At 46.5% G+C, this 17,487-nt stretch overlaps 1 pseudogene; it reads left to right on the plus strand.

Moving 5' to 3' along the window:
* The first annotated feature begins 204 nt into the window (after positions 1 to 204).
* LOC119168448 (alpha-amylase-like) lies at positions 205 to 17,286 on the plus strand (annotated as a pseudogene).
* The last annotated feature ends 201 nt before the right edge of the window (positions 17,287 to 17,487 follow it).

Consider the following 17,487-nt stretch of genomic DNA (forward strand, 5'->3'; position numbering starts at 1 on the left):
GTCTGTCGCTGTAAGCCTTTGGCAATAAAACACGCTCAGAAGGGAACGCTCTTCAAGAGACGGCCTCGATCATACCTTATGAACGAAAGAGAAAAATAAAGCAAACATCACACGCTCTCTCTGTGGATAGAAGGCCAACGCTAAGTGAGCTATCACCTGCTTTCTTCGCCAAATAGTACTAGGCCAGACGCAGGTCGGCTTGCAAGCAAAATTATGTGGACGTCGCAAACTTACCTACGGTCTAGGGCTATAGTTTTGCTCTTCTGCCTCTATGTCTATGGAACCAACAAAGAGCCGAATATGGTACCCGGTCGAAGTGTGATCGTGCACTTATTTGAGTGGAGGTTCGACGACATTGCCGAAGAATGCGAGAGGTTTCTTGGACCGCGTGGCTACGGCGGTGTTCAGGCAAGTCGCACATTTTGTCGTCATGCTTATAATTACCTCGTAACACATGTACACTTTTCACACATCCTTATACAGACCAAAAATTTTTCTACCACCATGCGTTAGCGACTACTTCGTTATATTCTTTAAAGAGCCTATACGTTACGGTTGAATCGGAGTTCCTCGGATTGTACATGTAGCATGCTGTGAGAAAGTTACATCTGAGGCATAGGCAGATAGATAGATAGATAGATAGATAGATAGATAGATAGATAAATAGATAGATAGATAGATAGATAGATAGATACGCCTACAAGCAACATCAATGGTAAACACACCAGAGAATACGACGTTGCGGTCATGATTTATGTATTCAGTCTATAACTTAAACGATGTGCCACTGGAGCATTGGAGCATGATCTATTAGTTGTTGGAAAATAAAAAAAAAGCCTTAGTAGCTGTCAGCTCGTGTGAATAGAATGCACTTGGTTCATGTTGCTTTCGGCGTACCTTATATACCTAACGTAAGATTTTAGCCAAGCTATGTGGGCCAACCTGCATACAGACCCTTGCTTAGCCGACGGAAAAAAGGCGGACCAGCATTCAGGCCCCCTCTACCCTGCCCGCCTGAAATTGTGCGGTCTTGCTTATTGACATATACACACACACACATACAAACGCAGCCACGAACCAACATAAAGTGCGGCTGAACACGCCACCCGCGCCTCCTAGCCCCAAAAAATTGTTAGCTATGCTAGTGTTGCAGGGGGCTCTGTCGTCTTTGCCCACACCTGTCGTCTTTGCCCACAAGTTATGCTTAGTAACTGAGGGTCTTTGCCGCACCTAGACGTTCACTTAAATTAGTTATCAACAAAAACAGTACAACCGTTTTTATAGTGTTATCAGGACGTTTGTTTAAATAAAGCGCGTTATCGCCTTTAATGCATGGCATTTTTCTCTTACACGTTTTTTAAAAAAGTCCCAAATTAACACGTTATTTAGAATATTAATATTCGATGTTTAGGACCACGATTAAAGCGTTATTGAACCAGCGTGCGCCGAACGTGCAGGGGGGTGTCGTACATTGCATACACAAGCTTGATCGTTATTCGGTTGATTTTCGTTACACCTTGGCTCATACCAATTTTTTGTTATCAGAATAATTATGAATATATCACGGCCCACAAAGTCGTCCACAGCTACGTAAAATCGTCACTAAATGAAGAAAAAAAAATGCCAGGCTTCCACGGAACGCGCAGCACAGTCGCGAAAGCTGGTAGAGAAGCCTTAAATAGACTTTTCTGAACATTGTTTTGGTAGGTGCTACAAGCACGATTGCTGTGTACCCACTACGCAATAAATAAGCATACTTTATGAGTAGTGGGCCGGCATTCATTATGCTATCTTCAGTCATTCTTCAGAGAATCCTGATGTACACCACACATTTGCGAGAAATTTTGTTCTAATTTTTCGTGCAGTGGTTGACGAAGATGAAGAATTAGGTCTGAATTTTGGGTATGCTCTGCAATTATTAGGTAATCAATAAAAAGCCTTGTGATCGGTTGCAGCGTTGGATGACCCACTCGTTACGCAATTCGCATTGTGTGACGCCTGGTTGTTCCTATGCTATTTAAAACGCTTCAATACTCATATTAACGCGCTTCCTTTCCCAACATCAAGCCTGCCTATAGGGCAAGTTTGCAAGCGAGTTCCAAGCTCCGGCATGGCTCGGTGGCACAATACTGCGCTGGCACGCAGGGGACCCGAGTTCGTATCGCACTACGCCTTTTGTGTTTTTATTTACTGAGATTTATTTCTTATTTTGTGTGATAGTAGTTACCGACACCGGCGGCGACGGACAACTACAGCACCGCACGTGACCGGTGTTGTGATCCCACAACAGCTTTCGTTGTAATATCACTTAACGACAGAGCGAATCGCCATAGCTCTGCGAACATGTTTATGGCAATCACGAGCTGCAACATGGCTTGCGCAGCCTCCGTAACGACATTTCGTACGTTACAGCACGACGTTTGGCTTTGCACGCTTGCGCACAAGTGCTGTTTATGCGCACATGGATAAACGCGGCGCTCTTACGAGAGTAACGCCATTGCTGACGCCAAGTATGCTGTGCTAGAACATTATATTGGCATATCAGTGATGCTTTTAACGAGGAATTTCATAGAATAGAAATTTTCACAGCATTAGGAAGACATGAGTTTTGTAGAATTTATAAAGCTAATTAACATGGAAGGTGGTGTTACCATGAGCGGTCTGTTTCCTGACCACTAACATGACACATAAACAATTAGGAGGGCGTCCAAACTGCCCAATGGAATGACTAGTTCACTTTAGATTGGCTTCATGTGCAGAACTTCAGCATGACAAGGGCGGGGTGAGAAACTAAAATGTACAAAAGCCTACAATCCCCGACAGCTGCGAAGAGCCACTTTTTATTAAGTTACGTGTTTGCGTGATTGAACACCTCCTGTGCATAGCACTCGTTAAAAAAAGCGGACAAAGGCGTTACGGAACAAAATCGAGCAGGCCTGCTCTCCATGAAATTTCAAAATTAGGATATTATTTTCGAATGGTTCATTTTGAGATGTACAGGGTTGCGAAGAGCTTTTTTCTTTTTGGCTCTAACTGTTTGTATTTATCATCAAATTCTAGAAAGCTACTGGTTTTACGGATATGCGCAGCTTTGCATGACGTGCATGAGTATCAAAGTAGATAATGTATGGTTTTGCTCAACCGCCTAATACATCTTTGATTACCGGCACCGCTAACAGGTGTCTAATGTTTTAGAGGTGAGTACCGTGCATGTTCGTCGCTTATTTATTAACAGCTAATAAAGAAGCCGAGTTGGATACACTTCTTTCTGAGGCCTCCCATAAAAATTTGTCTCCGTCGATGAGGTTTGGTAATAAAGAAAAGGCGCAGTGCATATACCAGCTACCATGACGTAAGACGGATTCAATCCACCTTAACCTGCACTTTTGCTTGGCTCGAAGCCTTCGTCTCTTCTCACACTGTGCATTCAGCAGAACACAGAAGTTAATACTAAGCCTTCTAGGTATGAGAGCGAAACCAAATACCGCGCTCCTCGATATGACTTTACCCATACATACAGGCATGGACATGCCCAGTATACAGAAAGTCACAGCTTTGCCGCAAAGACGAAGCAATGAATGCGATAGCAACGAATTGGAAGGTCACGCGCAGAATGACAAGCAGATTGAAACGTGCCCCGCGTTTCTCACGCAAAAATGACGCACAAAACGTACCTACAGGTACAGATGAACGTGAATAAGCGTCTCAGTTGTTACTTCGCTGTATCTGAAAAGCGCGCCCTTTTCGCAAATGGAGGCTGTGCAACAATTGCAGTGACCTTCGTGCGCCCGGAAACTACAACAGAACCGCGCTGGCAAAATCCAAAGGCTAGCCAAGATGTACGATCATCCTCACTGCAAGATAGAGGAGAACCACGCCGAGGGAGGCGCTGCGGAGCGTGGCGCTGTCAGTCAATGTTGGGAGAAAACTGGTTACTCAAGTGTTGGCCCCTCCGCTGTCCCTTTCAACCTACTTGAAAACGCGTTGCTTTGCTCGTACGCTGCACGCGTTCTGCACGTGTTTTTGAGAGTCTCGCGTCGCGCGCGGTTATGATGTATGCGCTCTGTCCGCATTTATTAGGATGCCGCAATTGAGGATTTTTTTTGGTGGGAGGAATTTGGTGAAAGGGCAGCGAAGCAAGTAGTAGCAGACGACGCCGTCCTCGTCAGAGCGAAGTGCGTTTCGCAAGTGAAAGACGACGCTGTTTACGACGTTGGAGGTGAATAAAACTTTCTGCACGTTCATAATTATATACCTGTTTTATTTGGTTTACTGTGTGTACTATGCACTATGTTTGTTACTGGATGCATGGGTAAGGCCGCTCCTCGTGCTTTAGGTTAAGCGGTTCTTGCGCTGTGACTGCTATTAGTTGGGATACCTTAATCTACCAGCACCGACCCAAGTTATCGTGCGGTGTATACACAGCATTTCAAAAATAAATGGTCGTTCTGGGGCTTCTTTCTCACCCACAAGGAAAATTGACATCTATCTCGCGTGTCTTTCCTTGCATTATCACCGTTCTCATCGCGGGTACTTTGAGTTCACGAACAGCGTGCGTACCATCATGATGAGCGCCCAGCTTTCAGAGAAACTTTTTTGTGTGTGTCTAATCTGCAGGGGAAGAGCGCATTGCTATAAAGACATTTTATCTTGGTCACGTATCAAAAATGCACCGTGTTGTTCGGGCGGCCCCTGCACACTCAGTAACAACTTGTTCACTGTATCTGCCAACGGACGTGCAACAACGGCTAATGCATTTTTTTTCTTTTTTTCATAGTTCTCGTGGTCTTGTACACTCAAGCGGGAGCGTCGCATCTCCAGCGGCAAATGTAATTACATCGATGGCGTCTCTAGCGATTCTAAATAGATTGAAAGCGAGTCATATACATCGAGGAAAACAGAGTTCTCTTCATCTTGCATTGCTGCGTCGTCTTGAGCAATACCTTGTGGCACAGCCTGCTCCACAGAATTTTGTGCTGATCCGGCTGCCCTCACAGAGTGACGCTTCCACCTAAGCAAAATAAAGTTGTGACAGAGATTAGATCGTGCCGTTCACAACAATGTTCATACGTTGGAGTTTTTTTTATGCAGATATTGTACGGTGATCATCATTGAGCATATCTGTAGTGCGGCTGATAATAATAGTTTTTTTATCATCTTCAAGTATAAATTGTACAAGAAGTCTGAAATTGAGTAGACGCGGTTTCCGTGATGCTGTTAGTAACGCCTTACATTCACAAAATAAAACAAGTACTGCATACGAAACCAAACTCTATAAAAACATGTACGATGGCAAAACGCCCCATTAAAAAAAAACTACAATTGTGTACATCTGTGTGCACAGAAACGCTTCATACATGAACTTCACGGAGACAGCTGCGTATGAAAATTTATTGATTAAATATTTTGCATTGTCTGTTGCGTCAGTCGTTTCTACTTTGTACTAAAGCTATTAAAGAAGTAATGTGCTTGTTACTAACCGCGTTCCAATCTTACCCTTAACAAGTAACGGTGCTAAAGTGCCTTGTTCGATCAAAACCCTTCTATTTTCGCTTGACTTGATAATTGCGCATACGCGGAACGAATTCTCGCTGAGCTTGAAACGAGGAATCAAGAGTCCTCAGAAAATGCTTTAAAATGCATAGATAGTTATGCGCTTCACTGCCTATCATACCTCTGCGCCGTTTCCACGTGATGTGCCCGTTTCTTGTAAGCCGCTGGAAACACTGTCGGCACATAAGACGGGTGCAGACTTGAGTCATTTTTGCAGTTTCTCACAAAATGTCTGCTACAAATCATTGTCCAAGCTTTTGGCAATCACACACTTCCGTCAGCGCTGCGTAGATATAAAATATATAACAACACATCAACAATACCACACGTGTACACAGCTTCAACTACTACGTCTCCAACAATATCGAATAATAGTAGCAGCATAAAATATTTGTTCGCTATTTTTAAGAGCGTTCTAAAGACGGACGTTGAAAATTTATACTTTCAAGATGGGGACGTGCATGTCTCCGTAACTCGATAGATTAGAGGAACGGTGGCGCAGAAATTAACAGCTGTTATTTTTAATGCACTGTGGGCCTGCTAATGTATATGAAGAAAATGTTTCTTACTTTTTTCGGCGCACTGCTTTAATCCATTACTGTCGTTTGTTTGTTTCGTACCATCGGTTTGGAAATCGGTAGAATTTTACTGGTGGAGTCAACCCCTTCGTGTTTGCATGGTATTGTGACTGTTGACGACGCCGTAATAGTTTCCCCTTTTCTGTTGGGGTGACATCGCGGTACGAGGGACGTTTCACGTGCAGCGCACGCTTCGCAAATGCGTGGAAGCCAAAAGGAGCGGAAGGGTCGGAAGACGCTACTGTTGTGCGCTTTTTCTGGCAGGGGAAAGGCAATCGCTGGCGTCACCGCGCAAACTTGAGCGGGTCTCCCCTATAAGGGCGCGTGATCGAGCGTACACCCCTTTTTCCCCACGTGGGCCAAAGTACGCGTGAGCGCTAAGAGCCGCCGCACGCTCACTGCGCCATGTTGCTGATAATGCTAAAAATACAACAGCCCCCCCCCGAGATACCAGGAAACAGCGGTGAGTGGTAGATATAAATAGCTTGCCGTTTGTATGCCCTAGGAGGTACCCCACGGTGGTTCAGTGTTTAACGCCTCGCATTTACGACGCGCAGGTTGCACGTTCGATGCCACGTTGCGTTTCTTGCATGTATATATATATATATATATATATATATACGGTGCATGACATTGACGCTGACGCCGGCGGCGAAATCCAGCCGAGAGCGTCAATGTAATTGCCATCGCAATAAAAGCTTGGCGAACGTAAGGCATATCTTCTGGCATGTCGGCTACGGAAGTAACAGCTAAAACTTGCAGGTGGCTCTACGCAGCTCCAACTTCAATAAAGAGTTTTTAGCTGTACAGCGGGCCCTCGTCGTGCCGGAGAGATTAGGCCTTTTAGTCCCGACGTGTGAGCAGCTTGCTGCGCACGAGCACACGCTCTAAAGTTGACAATAAGGATTTTGATCAGCCGATCTATCGTATTTGCCCCTCCTATGTTATCGGGGTTGAAAATACAAAAAAATATTAACCTTAGCAACTGTCACCATTTTATTCATTCTATTCTTTCATTATCCAGTTTTCCACGATTGATACCCTTGTGTTTATTTTAAAAAGACATCACCAGTAAATGAGCACGGTATGGCCTCCGTAGAGAAGGAGAAACGACCGTGATACGAAAGGTACCAGCCTGTCAGTTACAAAATTGAAACTCGCAGTGGAAACGAGACTCAATTCCGTGACATGGTTCGTCGCTGTAACAAAGCCGGCGTCAGGTTAGTGCGCACCTACACATTGCTGCTTTTTTTTGCTTAATGCTTTCATATTTCTTTTGTAGACATGTATTGTCAGGAAGCTCGTATTGTACGCGAAGGCTCTGATCAGAAGCATAGCAAACATAGTGATAGGGTCCTATTTAAAGAAAAAAAATTATGTCGATTTACTGTACTCGTGCTGCATGCAGACGCTGCAATGAAGAAAGGCAGATAAATTGTACTTCTGCGAGATTGCTTCTGGTATTAGCAAAATGGATAATTGTTCTAATAGTTTTCATAGGTGAGTTTCAAACCCGTTCTCACGGAATTTTCTTATCTGATGTATAACTTCTCATTTGTTTGATAATAGAACGCGCAGTTTTACGCTGCATGCCCACCGCGGTGGTCTAGTGGCTAAGGTACTCGGCTGCTGACCCACAGGTCGCGGGATCAAATCCCGGCTGCGGCGGCTGCATTTCCGATGAAGGTGGAAATGTTGTAGGCCCGTGTGCTCAGATTTGGGTGAATGTTAAAGAACCCCAGGTGGTCAAAATTTCCGGAGCCCTCCACTATGGCGTCTCTCATAATCATATCATGGTTTTGGGACGTTAAACGCCATATATCAATCAATCAATCAGTTTTACGCTGCATGCCTTAAGAGCGCAGTAGATGTCATTGTGTACACAGTGCACCTCCACTATAGGGATATAGCCTAGTGCATGCAATTCTATACTTCATGCAGTAGAGATGTAGCCAGTGGGCGGTAGTGCCAGTACTTGATAAGGTAGTTTATTTTTGACCTTACGTACAAATTCCACGAAAAAAAAATGAAGGCCCTTCTCACCTCACTGAGACACGAATGACCCGTAAAAGTAACTTCCTCAGCCACTCTCATGTGCTGAAAAGTTTGGCGTCATGAGTGCCGGCCTTTACTCACCGCGTCTTCTACGCACTGCCAAACGTCTTTCTTGTTTTTGTTGTAGTTGGTGCCTTTTTTTAAGTGATGACATCGCACAAACCTATGAAAGCAGTGTGTGCTGGAACAGCATATAATTGAGGTTCTTTAGGACACGTTGGCGGGTTAGTTGGCAAGGATTCATAAGTAACACGCCGAAGCGCAACACGACAGGGCCTCAAAAAACACGACACACACACAGCGGGTAGGTTCACCTTCACCGCCAGTCTAGCCCCAATATGCTCTGTGCGCTGTGGTGTAGGAACGTCAGTTTAGTGGCCGCCTGACTCGCTGCCTTGTCGTAACCATGTCGTAAACGATGATTTGTCTGTGAGAACCACCTTTTATCCCTGTGGTCCTCGGTCTATTCTTGATGCGACCTTGCAAACTCGAGGTGCTTTCGCTTGTTTGCCTTGCTTGCACTTGGCCTCTTAACCACTGTTTACAATTTTAGGCGATGAGTCGCAGTCGTACGAGCACATCAGCCATGTTTTTTAGTTCCTTTCACACTTGCAGTTTAACTGTTTACAGCTGCGACTGAAACGTTATGTGCTAACGTTTTTTAGACACGTTCGGGTGCACTTTGCGGGGAGTATCCTTTATTTTTCCCTTTTCTATATGCTTGCATGATACAGTTAACTGCTGATAGAAGCTGAGTTTTCCTCGCAAATATACGTCATTTGCTGTTGTCTTGTAGGCTGAGATGCACAATGTGGACGCGACATTGCTCTGTTCGTAATTATTGGCAGGAACGTTCTGTATGCTTCCAAGACTGCTACCACTCTGATGTCTAGCGAGTGTGTGAATAGGCAACAAAATATAAAGGCAACAGAGCTGTCCTGTGCAATAAGTTCGATACGACAAAAGCACGTAAAATGGCAGGCTTCCTCAAGAGCACCCCCTCCTCCCTCAGATAAATGAAAGGACAATGATCAAGATATTGTAAGGTTGAAGTAATAGTGTGTACCCACAAAGTGCCTCAAGAAGAAAAGACGAACAAATCACAAGCGGTTTGCGTCAGACCTTTTCGTCATGGGTGGGGGGGGGGAGTCATATGTGTTTGTGTTATGACATTACCTTGAGCGCAATCTACAAACTAAGTGCAAATTAACTCTTTCTTGTTTTCCTCTTCAGATAATACCACATATAGTGGTTTCATCTCGTGCTTTCATATTGTTATGGATAAGACGCGACGCCGTATCGACGAGGCTGTGGATGAGATGTAATTAAAACCAGCAGTAATGGCGAGACCGGTTCACCAGCGGTCGAGCGGAGACCACCCTTCGTCCTCTTCGTCAGGCACACACGCGCATCGTTCCACGAAATGTCAACATGCATGTAGCATAATCCCCGGCGGCAGAAGCGCCGTCTCGGCGAATCTAGATGTCAACGTCAGCGGGAGAGTGGTATAGTTCCAAGCGTGCCACATGTACGATATCGGTGGTCGGTGAGGCAGTTGAATGCGATGGGGCAGCAGGGGCAATTTGGTATGTCAGAGGAGTAATTTCACAAAACACTCACTATGGGTCCGTGTAGCGGGAAATAGGTTTTTCCGACAAGCCGACTTGACGGGTCGGGGACCACAGCAGCACCAATTATGCGGGTAAAAAGTGCACGTCGCGGTGCCGTTGATCGTACAAACACTGCTTGTTTTCTTAAGAGGCCAGAAAGCGAGTGCGGGTGATTTCGCGTGAAGGGCAGCCCGAGTACTAGCGTCAAGGGCATATTTGCTGGTCAGTGTTGTTGTAGACGGAATGACTGCATCTAGGGGTAATGTAGGTTCTCGGCTGAACAACAGAAAAAATGGGGAGTGAGCGGCAGTGTTATGGCGAGAAGAATTATAGGCAAATGTGACGTACGGCAACGTGAGGTCCCTGTCAGTCTGGTTGGCAGAAACTTACTTAGCGAGCGTGTTTGTAAGAGTTCCGTTTAGACGCTCCGTGAGTTCATTGGTTTGCGGCTAGTATGACGTAGTCAGCTTGTGTCACGTTTGACATGATTGCAAGATGGCGGCTATTACCTTCGACAAAAAGGTGCAGCCACGGTCTGTAAGCAGCTGCCCTGGGGCTACCGGTTGCAAAATCACCTCCTTGAGGAGGAAGTCGGTGACATCTGTGGCGCAGCTTGTTGCAAGAGTTCGTGTGATGGCATAACGCGTGGAGTAGTCGGTGGCCGTGGCTACCCACTTGTTACCCGAGGAAGACAAGAGAAAAGGGCCAAGTAGGTCCAAGCCAACACGGAAGAGTGGTTCTGATGGTTCAACACGGAAGAGTGGTCAAGTGGTTGAAGGCATCCGGCGGGAAGTGTCGATGGTGTTTTGCGGCGCTGGCATTTCTCACAAGCCGCAACGTATCTTCTGACTGAGCGTGCAAGCCCTGATCAAATTAAGTGTCGGCGTATTTGGTCGTAAGTGCATGACACACCAAGGTGACCAGCAGTCGGAAGGTAATGAAATTCAAGTAGAACTTCCGAGCTAAGGTGTTTCGGAATGACAAGCAGCAGGGCCGGTCTATTCGGCTCAAAACATTGGCGGTATAATACACCACCATAGAGCACGAATGAGCGATGGGACTGATTGGAAGAAGGTGATTCGAGGCGCTCAATGATAGCACGCAAGGACGCATCAAGGACGCTCGTCACAAATGCATGTCGTTTGTGAAAGAGAAAAGACGCCAGGCTCGGTGTCGGTGTCAGGCATAGAGCTCGACTCAGCAACCGGGTAGCGGGACAGGCAGTCTCCGTCTCGATGTAGGCATCCGGAATAGTACGCCACCGCGTAGGTATACTCTTGCAGTCGCAGAGCCCCGCGCGCGAGCCGGTCAGTAGGATCCTTCAGTGACGAAAGCCAACACAGCGCATGGTGGTCCGTTATTACCGAGAAACTCGTGCCATATAAATATGGGCGGAACTTCGTGACTGCCCAAACAAGAGTAAGACATTCACGCTCTGTTATTGAATAGCTGTGCTCGGCAGCTGTGTGAAGGCGGCTAGCGTAGGCGATGACTCGGTCGTATCCCCGCTGGCGTTGGGCTTGGACGGCTCCAATCCCGTGACCACTCGCATCGTTTGTAACTTTTGTTGGAGCGGACGGTTCAAAGTGGGCCAATATAGGTGAAGTCGTGAGGATGGTGATGAGTTGAGAAAAAGCGGCAGCTTGAGCGGAACCACCCGTAAAAGTCACGTTTTTCTTCAGGAGTTCGGTGAGTAATCGAGTGATCGTTGCAAAATCTTTGACGAACCTTCTAAAATAGAAACAAAGTCCCACAAATCTGCGGACGTCCTTGACAGACTGGGGTATACTGCTCGTGATGGCACGAATTTTGATTGATTGATATGTGGGGTTTAACGTCCCAAAACCACTATATGATTACGAGAGACGCCGTAGTGAAGGGCTCCGGAAATTTATTCCACCTGGGGTTCTTTAACGTGCTGGCACGAATTTTCTGTGAGTCAGGCTGCACACCTGATGCGTCGACAAGGTGGCCCAACACCGTAATCTGCTGGCGGCCAAAACGACATTTCGATGAGTTTGGTTGAAGACCAGCAGTGCGGCAGATGTCGAGAACCGCTGACAAATGCTGGAGCTGTGTCTCAAATGTAGGCGAATATACAATGACATCCTTCCAGGTAACACAGGCATGTTGACCACTTAAACCCTTGCAATAGCGATTCCATCATACGCTCAACTGTGGCTGGGTCGTTGCATAGCCACACCGGCATCACCGTGAATTAGTATAGGCCACCGGGAGTTACAAAAACAGTCTTTTCTTGCTCTTTCTCGTTCACCGCAATCTGCCAATAGCTAGAACGTAGGTCGATTGAAGAAAAGTATCGTGCGCCATGAAGCCAATCGAGGACGTCATCAATTCGGGGCAAATGGTAAACATCCTTTTTCGTGATTCGATTAATATAGTGGTAATCAACGCAGAAGCGCCACGTGTCATCTTTCTTTTTACGAGCACAACAGGAGGTGCCCAAGGGCTCGAGGAGGGTTCAATAATTCCTTTGGCTAGCATCTTGTTGACTTCTTCTTGAATTACCTTACGCTCCATGGCATACACCTGGTATGGTCGGCCAATAAATGGGAGGAGAATCAGCTGTAATAATGCGGTGCTTCACGAGGAAAATCTGATCGAGTGGAATGCGGTCGATGTCAAATATTTCGCGGTATGAAGCCATAGGGCGGAATAGGGCGTCGGACTGCTCAGGTTTGAGTTTCAAATAGATCATGGGGCGCAAGGCCGCATCGAGGGATGTGGCATCCTGCGGGCGACATGGAAGATCGGAGCATGCGTCAGCTGCAAATGCGGCGACGTGGGCGTCTATTAAGGGTCGAAGCGTGGCGACTGAAATTCTGTGTGGTAGTACTTGCTGCGTGAAACCAAAATTTATAATTAGCAGACATGTTCGGTTAGAGGCCATGGTTACGACGGAGTGTGGCACAGTGATGTCGCGCGCCAGGAGAACATCAGTAATAGGCGTATCGACATAATCACCTTCAACAACAGGTGAACTTGTTGCCAATTCCATGAATTTGAGGGCTTCTGGCAGTATCCGACTGAAGTTTGTGATACAAAGGCTTTCGGCAGCTCGGGGCGAGAATCTGGAAGAAGAGGTATTTCTAAACAGAGAGTGCCGGCGGAACAGTCGATCAGGGCCGAATGTGTCGATAAGAAGTTTATCCCGAAGACGACGTTATGAGGGCAATTGTCGAGCACGGTAAATAAAACAGGAACATGGCGGCCGGCAAGGCTAATACGTGTTGTACACATTCCAATGACGGCCAAACTTCCATCATCGGCGACATGGACGGCTTTTGTTGCGGCAAAAATGAGTACTTTTTAGGGGCGAAGCTCCTTAGGGCGTGGGCTGTGCGTCCCCTGTAGCCTGTATGTAGCCACCTCTAGTTTAGTTCTTGCAGTGTTCACTAGATGGCGGCACCGTCCCCTGTATCTAGCCACCTCTAGTTTAGTTCTTGCAGTGTTCACTAGATGGCGGTACCGTTTCCTGTATGTAGCCACCTCTCGTTTAGTTCTTGTAGTGTTTACTAGATGGTGGTACTTGTAGCTGATGATGAAAAGATGCAAGATGTTATAAACTAGAAAGCGGTACTTGTAGTTGATGAAAGACGCGAGATCTTATAAAATATGAATGATGTCACATATGGCGCGTGTCGTTGGTTGAAGGCAATCGTTCGATTTAGTGCGGCGACGTACGCTAGGGGGAGCGATGTAATAAAATCAAGTGGGCAAAATGTACAGAGGATTTATGGTTTACCAGGTTTCCCTCCGGAGCTTCGCCCACTCATCATCATTCACTTCGTGGATATGGCGGAATTTTTTTGAGGCGGTGACAGAGACGAGCACTCAATATAGACACCTGAGCTCCAGTGTCAAATAAAGCCGTCAAAGAAAGACCGTCCCCGCGCACTTCCAGCAAAATCTTATTAGTAGGGAGCGTCAACGAAGGATTTGGGTCACTCGCACTTGATGCAGCACTACCTCCAGGAGCTGAATAATCTAGTTTTCCGTCCGGGAAGATCCAGAGTTAGTCGACGATGGATAGCGGCGGGGTTGGGGCGACGGAGAACAGTGGCGTTGCGGTGACGGTGAATGAGAGGTAGAGCGGCTGTTAGGTGCGTCGGAAGCAGAATACTCACGGCTGGGCGGATACTGACGGGGGTCCGCGTATGATCAAGGAGAGGATGAAAATTGGCTCCAATGGTGGGGCATGCAAGTTTGCGACAGTAGTGGGAGAAATGGAGACAGCGGAAGCAGATTGGCTTGTCGTCTGCTGTTCTCCATTTCGTCAGATTGTGGGATCGCGGAAGAAAATATGAGTCACGGCGCGGTACATTTATTGTCATCGGTCCGGAGGCGGGTCGGGAAACAGAGCAGGTCACATGAAAACCGAGCTTTTGCAACTTTTTGCCTCACGACGGCTTGAATAACAGAGACCGCCTGAGGTGTTTGTTCGGTGCCATGGTCGAGTGGAAGTGAAGAAAATGGCGCCGGATTTGACGACTGAAGTTCCCGTCGAACTATACGTGTCACGTTCTCTTGTATGGAGGATGCGGCACTGAGATCGGTGCAGGTAGATGTAACAGCCATGTTTGGTAGCCGCGTAAGTTGAGGCAGGGCATGGCGGCTTTTGGTTTTTTCGAAGTGGCGGCATTCTTTAATAATCACATCGACGGTCCTGACGTTAGTGTACACGAGCAAGTTGAAAGCCTCGTCCACAATGACCTTGAATATGTGACTCACCTTGTCACTCTCTGTCATTTGCTCGTCCACGTTCCGGCACGACGCGAGCATGTCGTGTATGTACGAGACATACGACTCAGTTGCAGAGACTGCACGCGAGTGCCGAGTTTTTTTCGCGCTTCCATTTGGCGACCAGACTGGTCCTCAATGATGTCGCGAAGTCGCTCCTTGATGATATCCCAACTGGTGATTTCGGTCTCATGGGCATCGAACCAAACACGTGGGGTGCCGTCCAAATAAAAGATTACGTTGGCGAGCATCATGGTAGGGTCCCATCGGTGTGTCTGGCTAACACGCTCGTACATACGGAGCCAAGGAGTAGTCAACGTCAAGCCCAAGTTGTGCGGAGAGTGTACCGGAATCACGCGGGTAGGGCATCGTCAAGTATGTCGTGGCTGGAGCTACAGATGGAGTCGCTGATGGGCTGTTGTCATTGGTAGCCATGGTTGTAGACTGAACGATGCGGCAACTGCGAGGCTTCTTGGTGAGGACGGCGAACGTTCCACATCCACCAAATATGTTACGGATAAGACGCGACGCCGTATCGACAAGGCTGTGGATGAGATGTACTTAAAACCAGCAGTAATAGTGTGACCGGTTCACCAGCGAACGAGCGATGACCACCCTTTGTGCTCTTCGTCAGACACACACGTGCATCGTCCCACAAAATGTCAACATGTATGTAGCAATATAAAAGATCGTCAACCTTGAGTGCAAAATAAATAGTTTTGCTTTCAAAAGTCGCAAGCGTATCTTCAACGCCTGTCATTGAGCTCTTATTGATTGCCAAAGTATCCAATGTCATGTTGATAGGTTGAGAAGTTTTCTCGATACCCCTTTTAAAGCATTTGCGTCAGTATACTTGTGGATTTCAGTCAAGACTTCCTGATTACAAAAGAGATTACTTCACTTCCAGCAAGCACAGGTGCACACACATTACCTCACCACGTTGGCGCAACTAGAAACACAAGAAATATTTGGTTACTTTTCTGACACTTGTCAAATGATTTTTTCACCCTTATCAAAAAGACGAAAGTGATAATAAACATGCCCACGGCGGAGTCGTCATGCCCAATACTGTTTTCAGTCATGTCTAGCTCCTTGTAGGTGTGCTCTTTCGGTAACTTTGGTGTGGCTGATGCATCCCGAAGAAGGGTTCGAGCGAGTCGCTTCTGCTGTTCAAGAAAGGTGCCTTAACACAGCTTGCCCAGTGGTTTTTTCGTATACAGTCGGCCGACGATAGACCCGTCAGTCTGGATGCGGTGTGATTGTGTGCCACGATATTGTCCGCAAAAACGTCGCATGAAGCGGAAGACCAAACATCTGGAATAGGAAGACGTAACAATTGCTCGACTTCTTGGCTATTGAGTCAAGCTGGCTTATTATATGCGTAAGAAAATTAACAAAATACTTATTGCATTGCCCTACTTCTTGTGAGTAATTTGCCTCAAATAAGTGAAAATATATCCTATTCATACTTAAACCTCGAAAGGCTAACAAATACAACTACCATAGTTTTCTTGGCTGTCGGGCCGGATTCACTGCCTTGCTGAGATTCACTGGTGCAATTCTTCCATCCCTCTGCGACGACCCTCTTTCCCTATCTCCACCCAATATTTGATGTATCTTGTCGAATGCCCAAGCGTTGTTGACCTGCCACTGAACCAATATAATTTATCAAAAGGATGAAGTGATAGAATCGGGGGCACTAATTTATTCCTGCTAAACGCGGAGAAATATTCACACGCGCCTTTATTGTTCCCACTTTTTGTTTGATTTGGTTTTCGCCCACAGAGCCTGGCTCTGGAATGCTCAGCGCAAACTACAAAGTTAGCAAAGGTTCTCCACCAGCAAGACGCGAACACTCGAGATTATTCCAAAGCTTGCGCAAAGACCAGTGATCACTGATAAGGCTGATATATTCAACATTACCCCTATAATTCGCGACGCGCTTGGCTGCTTGTCAGTTGATCGACGGCCGACGCTCCGTTCACCGATCTCAGAGCCAGTGTCTTGCTCACTTTACGTGGCCACAAGCTCAGCCCAACGAACTGTTCAACCTGAAGACCCACCCGTGTACTCAGATTTGGGTGCACGTTAAAGAACCCCAGGTGGTCGAAATTTCCGGAGCCCTCCACTACGGCGTCTCTCATAATCAAATAGTGGTTTTGGGACGTTAAACCCCACAAATCAATCAATCAATCAATCAATCAATCAATCAATCAATCAATCAACCTGAAGACCCAGTCTTCTCTCTTCAAACTTGCAGCGCCTAGAACCTTTCCAAGCCACCAGAGTGTTCACTTTTGGATACGTTTTTTTGTGTGTGGTTTCTACCCCGCCTCGGGCCTCAGATGCTGTTGCCCCTTTGGTTTTGAATGTAGATACAACAGTTTTATATAACCTTCCCTAGCTACCAACCAGCCAGAGCAGACCTAACAGGCAAGCACGTACTCGGGCAGATTCCAATAGATAAGAATCTGCACATTCGGGAAAGATCTAATAAGACGTCTACAAATATCACAATTTCGTTTTTTTTTTGTTTCCGCAGAGTGTACGTGGACGCCGCGCTTAATCACATGACTGGTCCTTTTCAATTAAAAAAAGGCACAGTGGGCAGCAGCTTCAAGTACGATGAATACAGCTATACTCTGCCGCACCGTAGGTTCCCGATGACTTCCACGCGAAAAGGCAGTGTAGCAGCAAGTTCGGTGGTATCGATAATTATGGAGACGTAAATCAGGTGAACGAAATGCGATGCTTAAGCTGTCTATAATAATACAATACAGGGCGTTCAGTGAAAACTGCTTCTAGCCTTTAACAATGCATAAAATGTAAATATTGCACATTTAGCAAGTACTCCCTGCAAAGATGTGTTGGTTGTTTCAAATATCAGTAGCCACACACAATCCGCAGTTTTTATTTTCACTCTATACCTG

Source organism: Rhipicephalus microplus, unplaced genomic scaffold, assembly GCF_043290135.1.
Source record: "Rhipicephalus microplus isolate Deutch F79 unplaced genomic scaffold, USDA_Rmic scaffold_41, whole genome shotgun sequence".
Lineage (NCBI taxonomy): Eukaryota > Metazoa > Arthropoda > Arachnida > Ixodida > Ixodidae > Rhipicephalus > Rhipicephalus microplus.